The sequence below is a fragment of the Macrosteles quadrilineatus genome, unplaced genomic scaffold, assembly GCF_028750875.1.
Source record: "Macrosteles quadrilineatus isolate MER2022 unplaced genomic scaffold, UCM_ALF_1.0 Scaffold_4__1_contigs__length_99947679, whole genome shotgun sequence".
Lineage (NCBI taxonomy): Eukaryota > Metazoa > Arthropoda > Insecta > Hemiptera > Cicadellidae > Macrosteles > Macrosteles quadrilineatus.
The window spans coordinates 88,014,810-88,040,057 of NW_026542597.1; the positions used below are offsets into that span (position 1 = coordinate 88,014,810).

At 33.0% G+C, this 25,248-nt stretch overlaps 1 protein-coding gene across 1 annotated transcript in view; it reads right to left on the reverse strand.

Annotated features, from left to right (window-relative positions):
• The window catches only part of LOC128992657 (carbonic anhydrase 2-like), a 102,697-nt gene extending 89,577 nt beyond the window's left edge, over window positions 1-13,120 (reverse strand). Inside the window, exon 1 of the mRNA XM_054416349.1 lies at window positions 13,061-13,120. The gene's annotated coding sequence lies outside the window, so the exon portion shown is untranslated. The remainder of the gene's footprint in view (window positions 1-13,060) is intronic.
• Between the last annotated feature and the right edge of the window lie 12,128 nt (window positions 13,121-25,248).

Genomic DNA, 25,248 nt, shown 5'->3' on the forward strand with positions numbered 1-25,248 from the left:
AGCGTTAGTTAACATGTTGATTATATCAAAAGTATACAACTATACAGATTTTTGATTCCCGATCGTGCAAACCCCAAAGAGAAGTCCCAAGTCCAGTGAAAAGACAAGGATTGTCACTTTGGCAAAGTTTGACAATTCCGGAATGGAATATAAAGCGGCTTTGCTCTCTGGAGACTTCACAAACCTACAGTTGACTTTTCCCTTCCGTGTGACAATTTATTTCTAAATAGCAGTGTGAAAGCTAGCCACCTACTTAGTAGCTAATGAGTACCTAGCAAACCTACTAAGTAGCTAATAAGTATCTAGCCACCTACTAAGTAGCTAATAAGTACCTAGCCATCTACTAAGTAGCTAATAAGTATCTAGCCACCTACTAAGTAGCTAATAAGTATCTAGCCACCTACTAAGTAGCTAATAAGTATCTAGCCACCTACTAAGTAGCTAATAAGTATCTAGCCACCTACTAAGTAGCTAATAAGTATCTAGCCACCTACTAAGTAGCTAATAAGTATCTAGCAATCTACTAAGTAGCTAATAAGTATCTAGCCACCTACTAAGTAGCTAATAAGTATCTAGCCACCTACTAAGTAGCTAATAAGTATCTAGCCACCTACTAAGTAGCTAATAAGTATCTAGCCACCTACTAAGTAGCTAATAAGTATCTAGCAATCTACTAAGTAGCTAATAAGTATCTAGCCACCTACTAAGTAGCTAATAAGTATCTAGCCACCTACTAAGTAGCTAATAAGTATCTAGCCACCTACTAAGTAGCTAATAAGTATCTAGCCACCTACTAAGTAGCTAATAAGTATCTAGCCACCTACTAAGTAGCTAATAAGTATCTAGCCACCTACTAAGTAGCTAATAAGTATCTAGCAATCTACTAAGTAGCTAATAAGTATCTAGCCACCTACTAAGTAGCTAATAAGTATCTAGCCACCTACTAAGTAGCTAATAAGTATCTAGCCACCTACTAAGTAGCTAATAAGTATCTAGCCACCTACTAAGTAGCTAATAAGTATCTAGCAATCTACTAAGTAGCTAATAAGTATCTAGCCACCTACTAAGTAGCTAATAAGTAGCTAAGTAGTATTCATTTGTATCACTACACCCTTGACAGTTTTAATGTTTTTTAGATGTAACGGTTCAAACTGTCGATTTCACCTTGCTTACGACATCTATGTACTGTTGTCAATTTATTTACAACTTTTTGAGAACGCTCGGTTGGGGAAATGCTTCGAGATGGAGTTCTTTAGCGTCAGAGAAATAATAAACGGTGTCAGCAATCTGACACATACTTTGTCCCATTAGCTTGTCAAATGTCAAGAACCCTTATGGGTAAGCTATGGGAGTAACTAAGATATTTTTGAGGATGATCACTAAAGTTACAATAACTTTTGAGCCGTAATTTGCACAGCATTTCAGAATGCACCATTTTGTTCAGAGTTTAACGGACTATAACATACACAAGCATAGTTTTATTTTATTGTTAACCAATCTCTGATGATTGTATTTTTATTTAATTGAATGTGTATTAGACATAGCCTATCACTGTAATGTTTATTGGCTGAATAAATCATTTGAATTTAAAATCGAAATCGCTTGAGAAGTTTTTGTGGAAATCCGAGTTTCTGTTATACTATGGGGTTTTGTAGGGAAATCACCCTTATAAAAAAAGTAAAACAACGTCTGGAGATATTATTGATTTGTACCCACATACAAGTGAAAATATACCAATTCTCATCCAAATTGGACCACAGGTTTGTTGTTTGTAGCTCTGTTAACATTCACACACACACAGATATAACTTCGAAACCAACCTTTTTTATAGGTTCAGGAGAGTGCAAACCTATTTAAACCTATAACTCAAACTTAAAAGTTTTGACGAAACCAGAGTCATTTACCATGAAGAAAGTAAAAGGATAAAAGTACCAGAACGTAACCAGAATATATTTATATACACCGAGCCACATATAAACAAGTATCGGTAGGACACACTTTGCAGCTCTTCTGGGAATACTTTGTTCTTATGACAAGCTTGTGACAAGCTTGCGTGCAGAATGATGCAAACTTATTATTTTACTAGTCTCTCGAGAAGCCTTTCATTTAAACACTTCCATAAAATGCTTCTGATACAACACGTGATGAGAATTTTGACGTTAATGTCTCTAGATTTTTCTATTCATTGACGTTTTCTAATTGCTATGGTGTGTAAGTGATGTAGATGTTTTGTAAAAAGTTTCTTTGTAGAATGCACATTGTAGGCCAATAGTGTTGTGTTCATTTATGGTACAAAGTTGTATTGATTCTTAAACAGATGAAGTCTTGAAAGAGACTGTCTTCTATGACGGTCTAGATTACTTTATACTGCCAATAATTCAACTTTCAATTATTGGTGATTTGGTAAAAATTAGTATTATAGAAATAAGAATTTACTGGAAATCAAGAAGAATTTATGAGGGTGTAACTATAAATATTTACCTCATCTAGGAATTTCCCTAAAATAAAGCCCCCATAAAACCCGTGATTCTGAGTTAATGTAGCCTCTGAAAAAAGTATGTCATTCTTTGATCCCTATACTGTGCTGGGATATATACATATATATATTATGAATAACAACATGACCATTACCGTACATTTTTGATAGGTCTGATGCTCAAAAGACAACTTTCTGCTTAAAAGACTGTCATTCCACAGTGTTTATAAAATAAAAGTAAGTAAATTGTAATTTTCTATCAAATGTTTACTAACTTTACTTAATATGGGTAAGATTATCTCAAGCATAGTTTCGAGTTATAAAATACACAAATAAAAATAATTAGGAAAAAAAATAATTGCAATTATCATACATGACCTAGCCTAAACAAACCCTTAGGGGTCGCGGTCCAAAAGTAGAGGAACCAAAACAACAAAGTATTTAAAAAAATATTCTAATTTATTTAAAATACTCTGTAAAAATTATAAGCCGAGCAGAGAGAAGTTTTAGCTCGTTGTAAAGGTTCTTTGAAAGCGGCTCACAACTCAGAACGCACTGAAGTAGTCATGCACTCGAGTTATGTTGAGGATTGTGACGGGAAAATGTTTGTGTGTTTTGAAAATGAAATATCCAGAACATTTTAATGTAATACCTTACAACAGAGGGAGGGAGATTGGAAGTTCGAAAGTTAAAGAAAAATACCAAGAATTACATCATTTAATTTTTTCTTACTCGTGTTTTTCTACGACAATGATATTTTTCGCCGTTTTCTGAGTACGGTTGATGTGTCTTTTAATTACACTTTTTGCGATGTCTCTATGTCTTTTAATGATCTTATATTTTCTCTCATTAAACGTAGTAAATAGATTATTTATTTCCCAACATTTTCGAGTTTGAGATTTGGGTGTAAATATATTTTGGGCTCCCTGACCCCAAAAAAGTGGTTTTCGAATTGATGTCTGTATATAACTAGTACATTGTACACATGTGGTCCGATTTTGATAACATTTGGTATGTTGGAAATAATACGTGGTACATCCAGATTTTCTAATTTTTTTTTGGAAATTTTTATTTTGAATGGTGATTTTTCCCATAAATAAAATAATTGACGAAAAAATCGAACTTTACAAAAATGACTCAAATGCGTTTTAAGAACAATTATGTCATCGATCTTTTAAATTTATCATAGTTACTCCCACCACTTACCTATTATAAGGGTTTTTGACAAGCTAATGGGAGAAAGTATGTTTCCAATTGCTGTTATATATTTTTTTATTTTTTCGTTTCTTTAATTTGCTGATCAGTTCAAAATTTAAATTTAAATTGACTTTGTATGTCCACCTCGTGTAATTAATTTAATATTACAGCTCAATTACTACGGTAAATCCCCAAAAATAAAACCAAATACTCCATCGAGTCCCCTGCTCTTATGTTTTGTATTTTATGTCACGACAACAGTTTTGCTATTGCAAAAAGTACCAAAGATGTTAGATTTTCCTGGTTTCATGTTCTTCGGTAGATAAAACATTTTCTGCGTGAGAAAACCACATAAACATGAGAAACACGAAGTTGCAAGTGACTTCTAAGAAACATCTCCCTGGAGAAATAAAACAAAGCAACGTTTTGTTTCATTGCGGAGGTATTTTGGAAGATACAGTCGAGACCACTTTCATTAGGCATACACCCTTTTAAACAATGTCTGACTTTGAAAAATAAGTTACGAACATGGAGTGCAAGAAACGTATTACGGAATTTCTGTGTTGAAATATTGTTATGAAAATTGTGAGTTGTTTCACTAATAGAACCACAAACACAAACGTTATCAAACATATAGTTCGATGTAATTAAAATAATTGTAATGTTAGTAATTAATACAAAAAACATTTTATTTACCGACTAAGTAAACAGCAAAAAAATCCAGTAACTAAGGAAAAGTCCATAAACTAAAAGTTAATTAGGCCTAGTTATCCTTCGCAATTATTTATTTAAAAACAGTACATTTAAAAATTATTCTCAGCTGGACAAAAATTGCGATTTATGTTTTACGTTTGGTTCAATCCATAGTCTAAGGTTTACTGTCAGAACAATTTGATATAATTTCACATTTTTTCTTATAAAAATTTAGGACATCTACAGGTTAGAAACTATTGTATTCAACGTGCTTTTTAAGGTACTGCACTATAAAGTTCGAAATTTGAAATACACATGTACACATGTACATGTACTTCACACAGTTCTATCACATAAATTGCACACTCAACGCGAGTAGGCGGTTTCAAAAATGCTCAGATGATATTGGCATTTGACCATTGACCAATGGAATGACAGGTCGAGTTCATTGATGAAACATTTGATTGCTGTTAAAAACGGTATTCTAAATATACAGGGTGTCCCGGAACTCTCTACCAATATTTTAGGGCATTGCTCCTGGGTAAGAAACATAACTAAATATCATATTTAAACTGTCCGGAAGTCCTTAGTTACTCACACAGCCGCCATTTTGTTTTTTTAGTTATTATTTTTTTTTTTCAAAAGAATGGTTAAACATACGAAATGGAAACTTTGCACAAACATTTATGACAACTAGACAAAGCTATTAAAAAAATATCACGATTTTTCAAATTCATAAAACAATATGGCGGCCATTTAAAATTTTTGTAAAATCGACGGTTTTTGAGTTATTTAAGAAAGAAAATTTAAATGGCCGCCATTTTGTTTTATGAATTTGAAAAATCTTCAGAATTTTTGCAGCTTTGTCTAGTTGTCATAAATGTTTGTGCAAAGTTTCCATTTCGTATGTTTAACCATTCTTTTGAACAAAATTAATAACTGAAAAAAACAAAATGGCGGCTGTGTGAGTAACTAAGGACTTCCGGACAATTTAAATATGATATTTAGGTACGTTTCTTACCCAGGATCAATGCCCTAAAATATTGGTAGAGAGTTCCGGGACACCCTGTATACCTGTGACTCCTAGTCTATTTTTTCGAAGTTCAAAGTTTATACCTCCTACCAAACAGCTGTTTTCTAGATCTATCATCATTACCAATCACCTTTAGACAATAATATTAGATATTTAATCGTCGGTGTCGTGGTTTACGTTTTCTTTTACATTTACAATCTTGACAGTAAATAAACTGTAAAGTATTGAATTCTAGTTGTAAAGATAAGACTACTTAGAGGTTTAACTATGACCTTTGACCTGTAAACAAACATCGATTGACGTAGAACCAATAAAACACATATCAGAGAAGAAAATAAGAATAACCAACGGGTCAGCACTCAATAAATCTCTGTTGCATTTGCTCTAGAACTGTAAATAACTCAAAACAATTAATTTACTTTTTACAGTATATAATTTTAAAAACCACATTCTTTAACCTCATTTTATATCACTATCAATCGGATAAAAAATGCTGTAAATATGTTTTGACAAAAAGTGTATGAAATATATTTAAATCCATCACATTGAAAAATAATAAGTTAAATTTATATTTTAAGTAAAAGGATTGAACATATTGTAAGATATTCAGAATCGAAGGTGAATTTAAGGAACATGCCACGTACCTAATATTAAATTATGAAACTCAAATGTCTAGTGAAGTAACAGTGAATAGGTTTTATACTAGGTAGGTTTTTTACTAGTAGGTAATATAGTATACACGCTCTAATAAGTGTGTACAAACTTTATGAATAAAAAAAAAAAAAAAAAAAAAAAAAAAAACTATGGTAAGGGAAAAATACACCTAAGCAATGTTAAGTGGTAATCGTGAGTATAATAGGCATTTGATAAATAATTAATAACAATAGATAAATTGCATGGATTTGAAATAAATGGACAAGATGGATTTGAGGGCAACAAGAACACTGTAATAAGAAATCGGTGCAATGGAGCACAAAAATTTAACAAACCCAGTCCATTGTTGTTAAAACTGATCGAAAGAAAAATACTCATTAAAGGTATCCATTTTATTTTACTATAAAGCATTAGGCCTAGTCGGTTCTGTTGCTATGTGACTTTACAATACCAGATTACACTTGGCAGTACAATGATCAGTTTGCCATAAGTCTAGTAAATATTGATGTTTGTTCACCAGAAAGCATCAGACGCTTCTATTTCGATGTAACAACATGAGAATTCACTCATTGTAGTTGGTAGTTCAATGATCCATTGTTCAACTGTTGATACGTCTGATTTACGATAGGTTCACTAGAGAGCGCCAGACACTTTTGTTACAACATAATTAGTTTGAAGTTGTTAGTGTGTTGTTGTTTGTATATGATACTAAATGTTGATGTTTGTTCTATAGAGAGCATCAGACGCTGGCGTAACAATGTGCAGTTTTCAACAATATGATATTGGACAAATTGTTGGCAGTACAATGATCTAAATGATTGTTTATGATACGTCTAGGAAATATTGATGTTTTCACTAGAGTATTAAACGCTTCTGTTATGATATAACTTTACAAGAAGATTAGATATTTTTAGTACAAAATTGTCTGTGGTTTGTTTGTCATACGTCTAGTAAATATGATGTTTGTTCACTAGTTAGCTAAATACACATTTTTTGAGATGTAACTTAACTTATGAGATTATATTGTAGTTGGTAGTACAATGTTTGTTTGATTACCAAACGTCTAATAACTGTAGATTTTTGGCCTCTAAGAATATTAAACACTTTTGTTGCTATGTAACTTTACAAGATTACATTTTACACATCGTAGGCCTAGCTGGTAACGAACTGCTACTCTTCTACAAGTATTCTTTCATAGTCTTAAATTGTGTTTTAGAATTGTGTTCAAATCCGTGCTGGTTCTACGTAGTATTCTATGATTATGGGTGTGTAGCAAACCACAACCGTTTTTCAATGGTTTAATGTTTGTTTACGGTACGTCTTATAGAAATTGATGCTTATTCACTAAATCTCTATCCAATGAAACATTAATAGAGAACTCCTGTTGATCAATAATCAAGGTTAGAACGAGAAATAAAAGATACAATAGCGACGCAATTATTTTGAAACCAATATTAATCTAACCAAAAATATTTTTAATTAGCTTATTTTAACAGTCTTGAAATTTACTCATTACTTTTTAGTGACGATTAAAAAAATTAATACTATTATTTAATGTAGAGCTACCTGAAATCAAAGGATTAAACTCTTAAGGGTTTTTACAACCTTTGACCAACATAAAAAATTTGACTATAATTTGTAAAGAATGCAAAAATGTCCTCCCAATAACAGTATCAAACTTCAACTGCAATTGTATCTTTTCAATGCAACTTCAATCAACAGTAACACGACAGTCGAATAACCAGCTTTTAACAATGGCCAGCGTGTATCCGTCAGATGAAATAATGAACCATCAGGAATAATTAATTCCCTGATCAGCTGACGGTGTACACAGCTGATTGCATTTGGCCGCATACATCAGCTGATCACTGAGTTGACACGGTCTTCATTTGTCAGCTGTATTTACACGACGTTGAGGTTATGTCACCAGCTGTCTGGGAATTTGTTGGCGTCGCAGTTTTTACGTTGTGTGTTTGACTGTTTTGACGCATCTCGAAGTGTTAAAGATTATTATAACTAAAGTATACGATTAAGTAGACTATGAGCTAAAAATTGTATCAAATTAATTAAGTAATTATTTTTTGTTTCAGCTGTGAAGTAAGTCTCATGGAATACTGATGTAACAGTTTTCACGCCTTGGACTAAGGTAGTTTAGAAATTCAATATTTATTTACAAATATAAAAATGTTAAGGTAAAAATACAAGACGGTGGATATCTGATTAACAACGCAACTTTGGGGAAAACTTTCTCGATTTCCCCTTAATATTCACCCATAAACCATTTCATGAAGTTTGGATGTTTACTTAAGAGGACACCCTGAATGGATGGGATTTAATCGCGCCAACTAACCTGAGTCAGGTAGTCTGGTATTCCTGAATTGCGCCAACTACTCCAGGGAGCCACCCAATACGCTTAACTACATCAAGTGGCGGCCCTCTTTGACTGTATAATTGAGTAGGTTAGGTTAGGTTAGTTTAGGTTAGGTTAGGTTAGGTTATGTTAGGTTAGGTTAGGTTAGGTTAGGATAGGATAGGATAGGATGACATGGAAGCAAGGACATTCCTTCTGCCTGCAACTCACCCCTACCTGGCTTGTGCTTGGCGCAACTAGGGAACATTTTTTGGCGACCCTTTGGGGCTTGGCGCAATTAAGACACTCTTTGGCGCAATTAATGTTCACAATTGTATCTCATTGCTCATACACAACACTGCAATGCGGCAGAAACAGAGTAGCGACTGGCTGGCTCCCCGAGTTGACTACACACTGATAACAAGATAACCTCTGTAGCCTACTTATCTCTTATCAGTCGTCCAAGGTCATAGTTGCCTATTGACCGACTGCTTGCCCTCACTTCCTCCAAGCTTGGTTCTTTCAATGTTCAGGGACAAGATGCATAGTAGTTAGTAATTGGTTGATGGATACACTAACGAATTCCAAAAAGAATAGATTTGAGTGTTGAAATAAGAAGAATTATGTCCGCAATAGTTTCGAAAACTCGCCATCACGAAAAACGTAAGCTTAAAGGTGTATACAAGTTAATGAAACAATTATAACAGATAGAGGATTTATAAGTTTACTATATAAAAGGTATATCAGTTTTGTATCGTGTTTGTTAGTTGCTAAATTCTGTTCTCCTCCTTTTACTGATGGAGTAATCTAACATTTATGTTACTAGCTGAAATATGTTAAATTATTAAAAATGTCATGTGTTAACATTATGGTAGTTTACATTTTTGGCTATTATGTTTAGAAAGCCAGCTTTAATATTGTTGGAGTAACTAGTTTGTTAATGACACATAAATAAACTCTATGCACTTTTAATCTATAAATTACCCTCTTTAGAGGGTAGCCAAATACGTTGTGCAAGAATTACAAACCAAAGTTTCCCTACGGTCGTTTTCAACACTCTAGCTTACGTACATCGAAGAAACAGTTGTATTCGCATGAATATAATTTGTTTGAATTATTTGGTAGTAGGTTCAACCAATTACTAACTGATACCATTCTGAGCTATTTACGTAAACATTTCTTGACAATTCTCAAGTGACAGCAACAGTAGTAGTAAACGTCGTCGTCTTCCACACATGTGACAACAATAAACAGCTGATCTGTTTACAACCAGTGTTACCAACATGTTTACGCGTACGTCTGGATTTCACATACACTTGAGTGTTTTGTTGAAGCTTTTGGAGGTCGGGTTGAAGCAGATGTGTGCGGAAAAGTAAGAATAAATAGTTATTTGTGTAACTAGGTGTGCAGCAAAGGCCTTTTGCACTCGTGTTACACAATATATTTTTCCTACAGTCACTATAAAGCATATAAATAATTAGTCTTTCAAACACTATACAACACGTTTTTAGGTTCAGCTGGCAACACAAATGGTGCCCTAGAGAAAGTAGTACCCGCGGTCCGAATCACTCCACTATTTTTCCTCGGCAAGAAATGTGATCCGCGTTTTGAGAATATAGTTCCGTATGTTTTTGTAATTTGAAGTGGTTTCCGTGCCTAAAAAAATGCTTTAAAGGTATTTTATTGTTTATTAAAGATCGTAGTAATGTTTTAAAAACGTTTAAAAGAAAATCCCAGAAAGTTCAGAAATACCGAAACTTTAAACACTAAATGACAGGTTAAATCGTAGTTATAATAGTCAATCAGATGCTCATAGTATTATTATCTTAAGTGTTGCCAACCTATTTCCAAGCGTACACGGATTACACGCTGGTTTGTGTTGTTTCGTTGGAATCCTGATGTGCGCCAAAGTATAAACCGTACGACAAAGTATAAATATGCAACAATTAGCAGTTTTCTGTACTATAAACAGTACAAGGAAGCCAACTTTGTTGGGTGACTGTAGGAAAAACTTTTAGCAAAGCGAATAGACTCATCCTAAAGGGCTGTTTTCATTCATATTAAAAATCATTAAAGATACATCAGCTGTTAGATTTGTTTTTGTTTTAATGTGTTTGTTTACTTTTCTTACAACAAATTTCTATATTGAATCAAGTGAAGTGACAGTACGTTTTTCTTATGTGGAATAGTGTTAAAACCTTTCAACTCTTTTGTAATATGAATGTTTTATATCTGTGGTTTAATATGTGTGTGTAAAACTCCGACAAGCATAGTACAATGTGAGTTTTAGTTAAATTTGTGAATGTTCTAAAAAATGAACTGTCATCTTTTTGAAACATGTCCAGCATGAAATAACTACTTCTGACACCTTATGACTACGTAAGTAGATCTTCAACTTATAATTGAAATTGAATAAGGTTGTATAGCTACTCAATTCGAAACTTTTCATGTCAAAATCGTTTACTACACGAAAGTGTAAGTATATCACGAGATAGCCTATGAATACAAGTAGAGATTTAACATTTATATCGGCCTCTTCATCATTCCGACCATCGGTCAAGCCGACCTAAGCAAACTATCGATATTGTTGCCACAACGCAATACCCAATGTAGATTCAATTAGTGTTTATGTATTTGTTCTATCGAACATGACGTTGCACACTATGGGGATTGATCACCTAGGGAACTAGACTGAGTGTTTTAGTGTATGAATGGGTTTGCATTTCAATTATTGGGAACTTAAGGACACTTTGGTAACTTAACTAGTTGGCAAAATGGGGTTTAATTGGATGTGGAGCGATAAAGATAATTAGTTATGTTAAATATTTTAGTTTTAAGCGTGTAAGAGAAATCTAAAGAAATTGTTAAGTTTTGAGATTGAATATACTTAAAGTACACATCTAAAAATCATGTAAAGGTGGTTTCAACTCAAAGAGAGTGGTATGAACATCTGTAGATTGTGATTTTAATTAACTTCATTTTTCTCTATTAGTTATCATATTGTGTTATTTGATTTGGATATTTGAAAGGGTGCATTTTAAAGTTATTTTCCTGGTTGGGACCGTACGGTAGTTTCAGGCCTGGATCCAATCGAGACTAGATTTAAGAATACCTAAGACGGATTCCGCAACAATACCATTGTATGTAGGAATTTTCCCTATAAGAATAAAATAACTAGCTTTTAATTTAGACCACATATAATTTTTACTTTCCTCAATATAGTTATAAGTTTAGTTCCGAAATCACACAGAAATCCCTATATTCGAAACGCTTTGGACAGATTTTAAGTCTGAATCCATGGAGTTATTCATATGCTTCGTGGGGAAGTTAAAAAGCTCAAAAGATTACACTTAAAAGTTCATGTAACTTTGATTTATATTTGACATAAAAAGTAACACAAATATACAATCGTTTCAGAAAAAATAATTTTCAATTTTACTCCAAATCGCGTAGGATTACGTTCCATGAAACAAAGCGATGATTTTCGATTATAGAGGCAAAACAAAGATTAATCTACTTTTGAGCTTTGCCATACAAAGCATCGGCGATCGGTTCAATCTCCATTTTCCTTTAAAACAGTTCATAAATACTCTTTAACACGATGTTTTCGCTGAAAACAACGTTGTCAGAAAAGGTTTCTTCTCGTAATTAGAACCAAGTTTAATAAAGGTGGCGATTTTTACTGAAGCTGTTTTTGTAATTACTGCTATTTTTCCAGCATGGGAAAGTTTTCGTCTTTGTTGGCTGATATGCAAAGAGAGCAATTTATTTGCTAAGTATTAGCCTAAATGGTAGTGCCAGTTTTTAAGTTTTCGATACATGATGGTAGTTTTAAACGGGTACGTTTATTTTAAATGAGGAAAAAAATTATTTTGTATTTATTTCTTTCGTAACAATTGTAATTGCAGGGAAACAATGGAAATTGAGTGTTTTTTGTCAATGGCCATTTCGTCAATAGTAAACTAAATGTCGCCAGTTCATTTAATCATACTTCAAAGCAAAAAGTTAATTTACTACTTTTCAGGACAACACTTTTTCAAAGAGTTAATGAATTTTTATTAAGATGGATCAGAACGGTTTGACTACATGGGTTTAGTAATTTAGGAAAGATTAGATGAGTAGTAAAAGTCCGCTTCAGGTTGGCATTGTTGGAAAGAGACATTTGAATTAAAGTTGAAAGAAAAAAACATATACATATTTTGAAAAGAGCTGAGAATAGGTTTTCGAGCATACTTTAAAATCATTGACCTTCTAAATCTACGAACATTAATAATCATATAAAGTAAAGTGTTACAAACGCTAACCCAATAAAGGTCAATGTATTCGAGAATGACAACATTGCAACAATAGAAACAGCTGATTCTATAGTATCAGCCTGGGAATAGTGAACAGTAAAATAACCTATTTGTAAAAATGCATTAACTATACTTTTTCAAACTCGAATATTCGTCCGAAGTTCCACTTATATTGTTTCTAAGAATTTAAATAAAATTCTCGGATGCTTTATGGCATTTTGAATCACAAACAATGGGAATAACGGAATAGCTGAAATTACAAGGAAAACATATCTATTAATCATACAACCTTATTCAAAATTATCAAAAGGCAAGCCCCATAAATGTACAACTAAAAAACTGTTAATTAAGAATTTACATACCTTCTTCTACCTTGACGTGAGCTTCTGCCTCAAAATTCCGCGACTTGACGCGAAGACAAGTTTGGAAAGAAACCAACTCTTCACAGAGGCACAACTCTACTTATACAGCTGAAGTAGCGTAATATCACGTAGGAGTTACAAACAATGAGTGAACATTTACCAAACATAAACATACGCTGGAATCAGGAGTATCACGGCAGTCAAGGGGAGTCATTCTTGAATGAATGGAAACCGCTGATGTGTAAAAGATAAGCTTACAACATAAGATAAGATAGGCAAACATGCTTACCTATTAATATATAAATATAATTATATTTTTTACGTAAACTTTGGTATAGTTGTGTTTTTGCTGTCGTTGATATGGTTTATGTTTATAACTCATAAAGATTTTGTTCCTACTATTAATTAAATTTGTGATACATCCCAGTTTAAAGAACAGTTTTAATAAATTACCTTTTTGTTTTTTTGTTGCCTTGAAGCTCTTGGTGTTTTCGAATCCTGATGCGCATTTCGCCACAGGTTGTGACATCATCATGTGAACCGATACAGTGACTCTCGTGTACATAAACTTTGTATATATTAGGATGTAAGTGTAGGATAGTGACCTCTGATGATGCCACAACCTGTGGCGAAATGTGCATCAGGAATCGAAAACACCAAGAACTTCAAGGCAACAAAAAAACAAAAAGGTAATTTATTAATTAAACAAAACCTAAACATTTCATACATTACATTGTCTTCCCCTGTACTCACTACTTTTCGCAAACGAGAAACATTTATATTTGTTCTTTTCGTGACTTCCTAGAATTAATACCAAAATAATGTTACAAATATATTTTTTCTAGCTCAGATATTTCATAGAAATACTTGCATACGGAATATTTCCAGGGATTCACAGGTCACTTAACAATATTGGTGACGGTTGTCGTCAAAGTATAAAGTGCCACAAACCCTAAGAAGGTCCTTTTTATCATAATTAGATATGAATGTCGAGCTCCTCAATCCATTCAGGAGGAAAATACTTCACTGAATATTTCCTAACAAATAATATTGACATAAATACTTGTATTTTGTAGAGAGGATATCTATTTGACGTTTACTCGTTGTACGTTTGTACAATGACTGTTTACAAATACGTTTACAATACTGTAATGGACGTAAGAAAAACAATACCCTCGCAGTAGCAAACCTTTAAACAAGATAAATATTTTTTTGCTGATTAGGTTTTTACTAAATTATGTCCCGAGAAATCATATCTCCATTTAAATAACATTAGTTTTTACGAGTACTTGTTAGCTTTTGCTTTCATTGGCTCGCCATTAACATCTTGAATAGTTGAGAACAGTAGATAAAATACTGTAATAGACTCGCTAAATTAATTTAATTTTACATGTTTGGTGTGTTTCAACGCCAGAGAGGTGTTTACATAAGGGAATTATCCAAACCTGGTTTAGTTACCAACGTCGATCTATTGTTTAAATCATTATAATCCAATAATCCCACTTCGATCGAATCAGTAACCGATTTCAAGTTGAGCACTGTTATAACCCGTCAGCCAGGCAAATCCATTGAAAATCCAGCATAACAGACCAAACCAAACTGAAACGGAAAATCTAAAACGAGATTTAACTGGGCTAGGTAAAGAGGGCGTATCAGTGGTGATCTGTTGGGCTTGGCGTTGGGTGACGTGCGGGCAAAAGTCTAAAATAGAACCAACGACAGTGACAATATTGTGACAGTGGCGAAGAAGAAGAAGCAACCCACTTGCAACAACAGTCAACATCAGTAGGAGGCGATTTTGGGAAATTTGGAATCGGGGGCAGATTTGGATTTGAATCGTACGGAAACAATTATCCAATTTAGAATAAATTTTGTACAAACGTGTAAACCTACGTTTATTCAAATGCGTTCGCGAACCAGCATGATCTATGCACGACTAAGCCGATCATAGTAGTTTTACCCTAAAACGTAACATTTTGCATTTTCTTTCGAAACCATTTTGTAGAGATTAAAAACAAATAATTCAACAATTTTGCCTACAGTCACCTGACAAAAGTGGCCTTCCTTTCATTTCATTTCATTTCATTTCATTTCATTTATTCATTTCTACGGCAAATACTATTAAACAATACATATCAAAACAAGATGGTCTGCAAAAATAAATACAAGAATAGCAAATATACATGGAATAATACATTCAAGAGACTAGACAGATTGTATAGAATGATCCGACTCATTACAAAATAAAACATGCATGAACAAGTAGAATAAATAGTTGCAGACTAACATTACAAGAGACATCATATTATACTAATTGTAACGACAGAATAAATACTCGATACAAAATATTATATACATGAAGAAGCAAAATATAGTTTGACTGACATTACAAGAGTTACTGACATTACATGACTGACAATCATATCACTAGTTATATAACAGAATAAATACCACAACAAGAAAAATAAAATACAAGACAGGAACAAGGCAAATTAATCAAATTTTACATGACTCATATTCTGTAACTTCGGTAGGATTCAACCAGTCAGGAGCTCGAGAGCACACTTACGGACCTGTTGAAGACTGTCAAAGAATAGGTCACACTCCGACGCCACTTGGTTTCCCAGTCTTACAAAGCGAGCCAGAGGACTGTAGTAGTCGTAGTCGTAGTTGGTAGAGTGGTGGCGGCGACTCAGCACTCAAAATTGGCGGTTCCTTGCACTGATTGCACTGAAAGTTTCTAATTGCTGCTTCTACTTACTTTTTCCGCACAGTTTTTTTTTTGCCGCATACCAGTATTCCAACCTAACAACACAAAACAGCGTGCTTTTAGGCACGTAATACGTGTACGCTTGATACTAAGTTGGCAACACAAATGATATTACGAGTCCAATCAGCTGGTGCAGCGTTTCCCATTTCGTTTAAGGTTTTGATTTAACCTAACTTAAAAACATGTTGTACCGTGTTTGAAAGACTAAATATTTATATGCTTTAACTGAAGGAAAAGTAAAATGTGTAACGCGAGTGCAAACTGCCTTTGCCCACTAGTTACACAGAACTATAGTGTATTCGTATTGAAGCACTGTTACCTGGCGGTTAAGGAGGCACATTCCAAAAGAAGTGTAAATTAAATCCCCATTTATGGAGAAAAAAATAAACTGTTACTATAAAAAATTACATTTTTTCACTAAGAAAATCCTACAGTCACCTGACATATTAGCCTTCACAGATATTAGTATATCACAGAAAGTTGCTAGTTGCTGCATCTACTTACTTTTGCCGCACACCAGTATTCCAACAAAACATTTTATCTATCTTCTAATATATAAAATTCTCGTGTCACAGTGTTTGTCTGCAAACTCCTCCGGAACGACTTCACCGATCGTTATGAAATTTGGTGTGTAAATTCTGTATTTATGCGAATCGGACGTAAACTATTTCCCGTTTCGAAATTCTTAAAAGGGCTCCGCCCCAGTGGCTCTGGAGTGTCCCATGTTAACCTTATGAGAAATGGAATTAATGAATCTTAACAGCTGTTTCAATTAAACAAGTTGGTTCTGTTCTATGATGTTCAATAGCATTAAAGTTACAAGGACTACCAACAGGGTGCAGCACTATTATTTCTTTTACATTTATGACAACAGCTAATTTGCAACCAAAAGGTGAGTGAGCGTAGCGAACGAGCTTCAACCTAAAGGCAAGTGAGCGCAGCGAATGAGCTCCAGCCCAAAGGTGAGTGAGCGTAGCGAACGAACTTCAACCAGGACGTGATTGAGCGATGCGAACGAGATCATCTTGAATATTAAACGTAACGGTACTTTCTTTCCATCGGTCTGTCTTAGGGGAAACCTATAACTTAGGCGATACGAAGTTCGCCGGGTCAGCTAGTAATTTTATAAAATAAGTAATATATTAAATAATTTTATAACAATCTCAAAGAGAAAATCAAAGTAATTTTCCAACACGTGTTTATGATGACACCTCACAATGGGAACGTAAAATGGCAAAAACAGTCCCAGATAATCTGCAGTTAATTAGATCTCGATGTAGCGGCATTTTCACTGCGGGTTTCATAATTACATCAACAGCTGTTTGGTGATTGTTGCTCAGCTGTTAGCGGGTAATAGCTCCGAATAATTAGTTCCAGTTCAATTGACAAAAACTTAGACGGACGTTTAAAATCTCTCTATAAATCTGATTGCATTTTTTAAACATTAGATTAAACTTGAATGTGTAGTGTTGTGAGATTACAGGAAATTCTTACTAATCTAAATCCCGTTACTACGCATAGCATTAGACTGAAATTGTGAAATTGTAATTAAGTTAACTAGGAATTTGCCCTTCTGAACTACACCGCTACTGTGCATAATATTTGGTACCCTGCCTACCCTTTTTTAAAACAAACTTGCTGCTAAGATCTTTTATAACACCAACCTAAGTCAAAAGAGGGGCGGAAATTTAGGCTACAACTGAAGCACTGTAAAACAAGAATGAAAAAAGTTACATTTTATTTTACCGAGTTGAAAAATCTGTTTTATAAGTGTAGGTTTCAACTGAGATACATTTCGTAATAAGCTGATCAGAAACACAAATATCAAATAAGTAAAACGAAAAGTGAGTTTGTTTGAACGAGTTTATATTCTTGTTGTACAAAAGAAAAGTTTTAGTTTGCACCGAAAATAAATAATTAAGTTTATTGTGGTGTTTATAATTACTAAGCTGTACTTTTGGTGTGATTGCATTTTCTGGTTATTATTCGACACAACTTTAACCTGATTGGAATCAAAGTTTTTCTCGTTGTTATGATTTGAAATAAACGGTATCAGCACATTGACAGATATTTTATCTTATTGGCCTGCCATACGAATTGAAAATCCCACTTTCTCTACAAGGTGACATACTATAAGCTAACAAGGTGTTTATGGGGAATATAAAATATACAGTTTCGAACCTTACAATTATCCAGTGTTTGTGTTGTACTATTTCGTTTGAAGTTACACGGACATACATTGATACAAATTGTTAGAGCTTTTTTTGTTGTAAAATTCACACTTTCGCACTATTCATGAGGTTTTATGGGAAACCCACATTAAAAACCTACAATTCTGAAAACGAAAAAAGCTTCATGGATTTAGGCTTGAACTATTGCCAACATAAAAAAATTCATTAAAATATGACTACAGGTGTTATAGGTAATAGTAGTTTTGGAAACACAACTGAGCGCTTCCATAGAGGTTGAAAAGCTGAACGTTGATTATAACACTTGAAGCGGTGTATAAACATTTTGACTGTCGGAATAACCTAAGTGAATACACACTAATGAGTTCATCGTGTAACATGGTTTTGCCGCGATGCAAATTTATTAAATTAACTACATGTAATATGAACATTGCTACATACATAATACGTGTATGTAGTGTTGGCTTATTTAAATGTGATGTCATTAGGTTATGTGTGATTTTACACTCGTGTGTACGTGAATCGTATCCAAGCTTTAAGTTCCAAACCAGTACGAAAGAGTCGAATCATCTTCCTCTATACTCGCAGTACTGTCAACTTGTGACGTAAGCAGTATTGACTATGACGTAGACCCTCATTTCCGCCTGCATGGTTAACAACAATAATGTACACCCATCGATGATCAATATCTAATCTTTTAACTATGGAATACATCAAGGTCCTTCTGAGCTATTGTTCATTGTATTTGGAAAAGACTGAATTTGTTCAGTGTAATTATTAGTTTTGTCTAAAGGAAAGGTTAGACAAAATCGCTTGATTTTGGAAAAACATGTTATTTTTTTATTTTCTCTTTATTTTGACCCAAGAAATCACTACGTAAAATATGTCCCCACTTTTTTTAAGCACCCTGTATAACAAGGACGGAGACGAAATCTAAACCTATGTGAGCTGTTTTTCAGGATCAATTCAGTTCAGTCGAGTATGAATTATTTGAGATAGGGACGCCCCCAAGGTGCGTATTTTATCCCAGTTATGAGTGCAGGAAGAGTAAATTATGTGAGATCTGTGTAGCCTTGTTACTGACTAAAATCAGCTGGCGCATCAGTCAGGATATTTTGTTTTAAGCCTTATTTACGAAGGCACATGATCAGGAACAGCTGGGTCAGGTTTAAAGAAGATTCTGAAAGTTCATGGAACATTGGGCCGAAATTTACATACAAGCATAGTATACACGCTATCGAGATGCATGTTTAAGTGCTTAAAATATTTTTTGATATTCGATGGGTCATTTATTTTATACGATCTCTTACATTGTAAGATGCAGTGGTTTTGCATGGATGTATGTAAAAAGTTAACACAACAATGAAAATTCTTTAGATTACGTGTTTTTAATCTGGCGTAGTTTTTTTTAGGTAAAGACAATCTCAAAAGTAATGTTTATTTATTGTTCTTAGACTTTGTGAAAAGATTATACATCTAGAGTCTTAGTCTTAGGATAATGTTTCCTTTAGATGTATTTATTTTACATATATACCGAGAGGAATAAATGGGCAGAATAAGGCTAAGCTAGTCAGGTTTGCACCATTTTACAAATAAAAATCTTAATTTTTCAGCTATTTCTTATTCGATCTTTTTGAAATTGGTATCGTTTGATAGGGAATAAAAAAGGCTAAATAAAAATTTTCTTGAATATTGTTCATAAAATTAGTCATTTTTTGTAGTTTAAGTTAAAAATATTAAAATAGACGCCATTTTGAAATTTAAAGTTGGATCAACATTAACTTTTTCCAAACATGGGTCTCTTCTACCTCAACATACATACAAATTTTCATAAAGATCGTTTGAAAAAATTCAAAGATAAAAATGTTTATGAAAAAATACAAAATGGCAGATATCTGGTTAACAAAGCGATTTTGGAAAAAAACGTTATTTTCTAATTTTCTCTTTATTTTGACCCAAAAAATCACTACGTAAAATTTGTCCCCACTTTTTTTAAGCACCCTGTATAACTAGGACGAAGACGAAATCTAAAATCTATTCTGTTAATACAATCCGCTCTAAATTAACCCTTGCAAACGCATGTGTTTGTTAATCAGTCAAAAACAACCGCCAGAATACATTTACATAAAGTATTATCTTTCGCAACTTTCGAGCTTGATGTTTTGATGAAAACACTTGATAAAAGAAAGTCACCGACCCAGATATAATGTTATTTCCCCCAGGCTGCTCATTCAATTTCCTCCACCCCGATAACGCAATTATATATTTCGGATTACCGATATAAACAACGTTCCTGATTGTCTTTGCTCGATACTTTCGATAAACTCAATCTTTTACAGAATATCATAGCGAGAATCATATTTTTGTTACCACAAAATTTCTCGTGACGTTGTTTAGATATGTAGCTTGGTTTGAGGGGGTTTCCGTGTTTCCACGTATAGCTGGTAAAATAAATATATCCATAGGAAACATGGAAAAAGAGCAGAAATATTACGATTTATAGTTGTAAAATTTGGTACAATAAGACTAAGCTAGTCAGGTTTCCCCCTATTTTGCAAAATAAAAGTAGTAATTTTTTAACTATTTCTTATTCGTTCTTTTAGCGAATAACCCTATAGGGAAGTAGCTATTACCGTAGGTGGCACGGTAAGACCTAGACCTGGGACCGATTTACTTTTTCATTTTGATGTCCCCAGAGGCCAAAAACACCATTCGTTCAAATTTTTATATATGTATATATATATATATATATATAGATTTATATATATATATATATATACGTCCGTGAACGCGATAACTTGAGTAATTTTGGTCCGATTTTGATGAAATTTGGTTTAAAGGTGTAAAGCGAGATAAACTTGAATGAGTTCGCGAACCAGCATGATCGGACCATGGGAACGGGGCTTTAGGAGGGGTTTTATGGGGTAAAAATTGGTTTTTCTCACTTTTGACCCTCAAAACACAAAATTTCCCAATTTCTTTTTAGACCTTTTTAAAGACCTTAAAAAAACAAATAATTTAGTATATAAAAGTATTTTTGTTCGATTATTAGTAACGGAGAAAATTAAAAAAATTGTAAATTTAAAATTCCCATGTTATTCTTATGGAGAATATTGTCAAATGTTGTAATTTGCTTGTTTATGGATATATTTTGATCAAACTTGGCAAATTTATTTATTTTGTACTAAGCTATCAATATTTTACTCAAAAATACACTTTATTAGGTTCCTTGTAGCAGCAAACCTAGGTACTCGTCAAACCTAATGTTATTAAAATATATTTAATTTAAAATCAATTCAGACAAATGGAAATTCGCTTAGTCGGCAGGTTTGCTGCGGCGGGGGTATTTTAATTTGGTATCGTTTGATAGGGAATTGAAAATGCTAAAATTAAAATGTCTCTGACATTTATTCGTAAAATCTGCAATTTTTTGTAATTTAAGTATAAAATATTAAAATGGCTGCCTTTTAGAAATTTCTAGTTAAATCAATATGAATTTTTTCCTTAACATGGGTCGCTTCTACCTCAACATACATACCAAGTTTCACAAAGATTGGTTGAAAAAAATGCAAAGAAGACAATGTTTATGTAAAAATACAAAATGGTGGATATCTGGTTAACGAAGCAATTTTGAAAAATATATTAAATACGATTTTCTCTTTATTTTTACCCAAGAAACTGCTGCGTAAATTATGTTTTTGAACACCCGTATAGTTCCAATATTGTTTTCAGGTCCATAAAAAATACGGAAATCTTTATGAAAGTATCACAGGGAAGGTTTACAAGTACGTTAAAATAAAGCTCTGCTTTTGATGCTCAGAGAAACATAAATCCCATCTCTTAATTTCACCAAATTTATATAAAGTAATTCTAGAATGTACAATTAGCGCAAGACCCCGGAATAAGCTTCTTAGATGCGCCACTTTAAGCTTAACTGCCTCGCTCGCCCTGTCCAGTGCTTTTAACGTTTGTTTACAAGCAACTCAGTTTACAGAATATATTTTTATATTTTTTTGGTAACGAAATAGTAAATTGCTTCAAGATAGAGAATTTACGTAGTTTGGGAATGAACAAGCAATTTTACTAAATAATGCAAGAAGTATAACTAATTAGCAATCTGGATGATTACAAATCGTTTAAAGAATATATTGTTAAAATATGTCACTTGAACAGTGGTTCATACTAACTAAATTAATTTAACTAAACATCAATGGCCTAAATTATATTTATGTGATGATTGTATCAAAGTTTTAAAAGAAATTTAGGAAATATGAAGGATGAATTAACACAGCAGACATACTATTTTGCTGTTACCATTACGTACTACAATAATGTTTGTATACCTCTTCCTTTTTTTTATTAGACATTCTACTTAGTATTTGCTTTTTCTGCTTTATATATTTAATCTACTAAGTTGGGTTTTGAAATATTTAGTATTCACCAAGAGGGCATAGTCCTAATGCTGAACACCTCATCTTGAAATTATATACTCTTGGCTTTTAAACACAAAATCAATTATATTTTGACCCCACACACCTTTAACACTGAGAGATATACCCAAATGTTGCTTTTGGGTGGAGTTACTGTAATTTATTTTAACGTCCAACCCAATTGCTCCATGTTAAGACCTCCCAAAAAGGTAGGACCCACACTTTTGTAGATTGGTGCAACCGGAGAAGAAACAAGCATCAACAACATCAGATTTACAATAGGAGATGTCTACTTGCAATCAAATATGCAAAGTCGATGACGATATGAATTTCTTCCTTTCTTATTCTTATTCAATGAGTGTTCTCAATCGTTGTTTAAGTGGGAAGCCAAATAAAGGTCCTCTAGTATTATCTAACAGAGCTCGATATCCAATTTAACCTACCGACCCTTCTTACTAGTAACTCAATACTGCAAAATGCACACTTCCGTTGTATGGAAAGGTTTCAGAATGGTATAGCGATTGTTGACCTTAGTCTTGGAATTATTGATTCTAAATTCACCCCTGAAATATCGTGAGGTTAATTTTTTCAAAATTCATGTTATTTTTACACTACGTTTCATGAAAAGGAACTTATATTGTTAATTTTTCTTAAATAAGTGTTTAGAATTGTAATTGATCAAATAATGTATTATAATCGGGGTTTAACAATGATTTAGTACAGATTAAAGTTTTTGATTGTTAAAATTGAACTCAGTACCTGTAGTGTAGTGAAACCTCAATGACATATCCTTCAACAGCTAGTCACACTTAGTATAGTTTTCAAATTAACTTGATTTAATATTAATCCTAATCCCACATAATTGCAAACTATGATGAAGTCTGCTTGTATTTGGAGAATTTATGTCAACCAAGATACGTTCGATTGTGAAGGCATTTATATACATACATATATATATATATATATATATATATATATATATTCATTTACTAAAAACATTATTTGGAGGGAGTTTTAGGAGGGAAATGTGGGCGAGTTCACGGCCAAGATCGTACGTGAGATTAGGGTCGGATATTGCACAACAAAGAAGCTTTCAAGTTCTTATATCAATATTGGTTTTGGTATTGAATTATGTCCTCAATATCTTGCATCGTATTTAATGTCGCCCGGTTCCTGGTTTATGGTTCTATTTTGTTACGAAATTTCACATGCATTTTGGTCCAAAATTGTGTTTTCGGATATACATACCTCATAGGCTTTTCAAATTTAAATTAACTTGCAATTTTTAAAGTAAAATTGTATAGTTGTAGATATGAGAGAGGAGGGCGTGCGTTTGGATAAACGTTTTTTGTAGTTTCAGTTGGTTCACTTACTTTTTAGCTGTACTTAAACAAAAATTAAAATTTCAAGATGCACCTATTACCGTAAATTGAATTACATGGATAACAGTTTTTTTAAGAAACAATTAAGATTGATTCTAAACTAGACTTATTTTGAAGCTGCTGTTTACATATATACCCAGAGTGGCTGTTTGTTTTCTATTAAATTGTCCCATCATTGCAAGCATGAAATTAAGAGTGTGGGTTGAATTTAATACAGTTTACTAATTTTTTTCTTCGGGGAAAAACATCATAAAACTTAATTTTTCACAAGTGATTTGCAGTTTTTCAAAACTGTTGGTTAGTCTATGCTAAAACTAAGAAAGGTTTTGAACCATTGAAGGATTTTGAGAACATTAAAAGTAATATTTCACTAGTAATGTAATATGAAACGATTCATGAATTGGGGGTTAAAATGGATACATAATCTAGGAAACTATGATATTAAAAGGTATTATTTATGTCCAGATAGGAAACCCAACCAACATTGGCGTATAATGAATCATCTGATGCAATAACCGTTTCATAAATTCCATAAATTAATTCCATTTGATAAAACTACTCTCTTTGAAGGGATTGAAAGCAATTTAATTTGACCTTATTTTAAACAACATTTTAAAGGTTTGCTTTACACAATGCTGTGAAAATCGATATATAACAAAAATATCTAAATAAGTAATAATATTTAATTCAAATACTTTTCTTAATTTTTCACACTAAATGTGAATTAAACTTCAACACGGGCTCTAACTATACCGAACACCTAAAAACTTTCTTCTTACGATCCATTGGACGGAAAATGTATTGTAATGTTGTGTGTATTATACTGTTAAATATTCCTTTGTAGAATGTCTATTAGTGAAATAAGGGCATTTTGGCCAAATTTTATTCAAAATATTACATTGTCAGGCTCAGCAACTTCCTTATATTTTTGTCCTCCACTCAAATGTTTGATGATCCCTGGCAAAGTTGATTAAGATAATTACTTTCAACGCTAATTACATTGAGAGAGTCGTTACGGAAAATGATCCGTGAAGATGATCTCTTTGTTGTGTTAATATTTTGTATCTGTATCCACACCTTTATAAATACTTAAATTATTATTTAGCCTTATATATAATACGTGAAGGCGATTTCTACGAAACGCTACTCCTCCGTTAATAAAAGACGTACTTTTACAAACTATGTGTCAAAATAAAGTATTTTTTGTGTAGACGCCCCCTTTCACCAATTCCTGTTATAAACGTCTTTGGGCTTTGCCCCACATGTAATAAAAATCCCAATGTAAAAGAAAAGATTTTGTTTACTGAAACAGACGAATAATTTGTATTAATTGCATACTATAACATCTGTTATAGTAAACACATGATACACACAAGAACGTTCGTTTTCAGGGTGAGTTCGTTTTCAGTTTCGATAA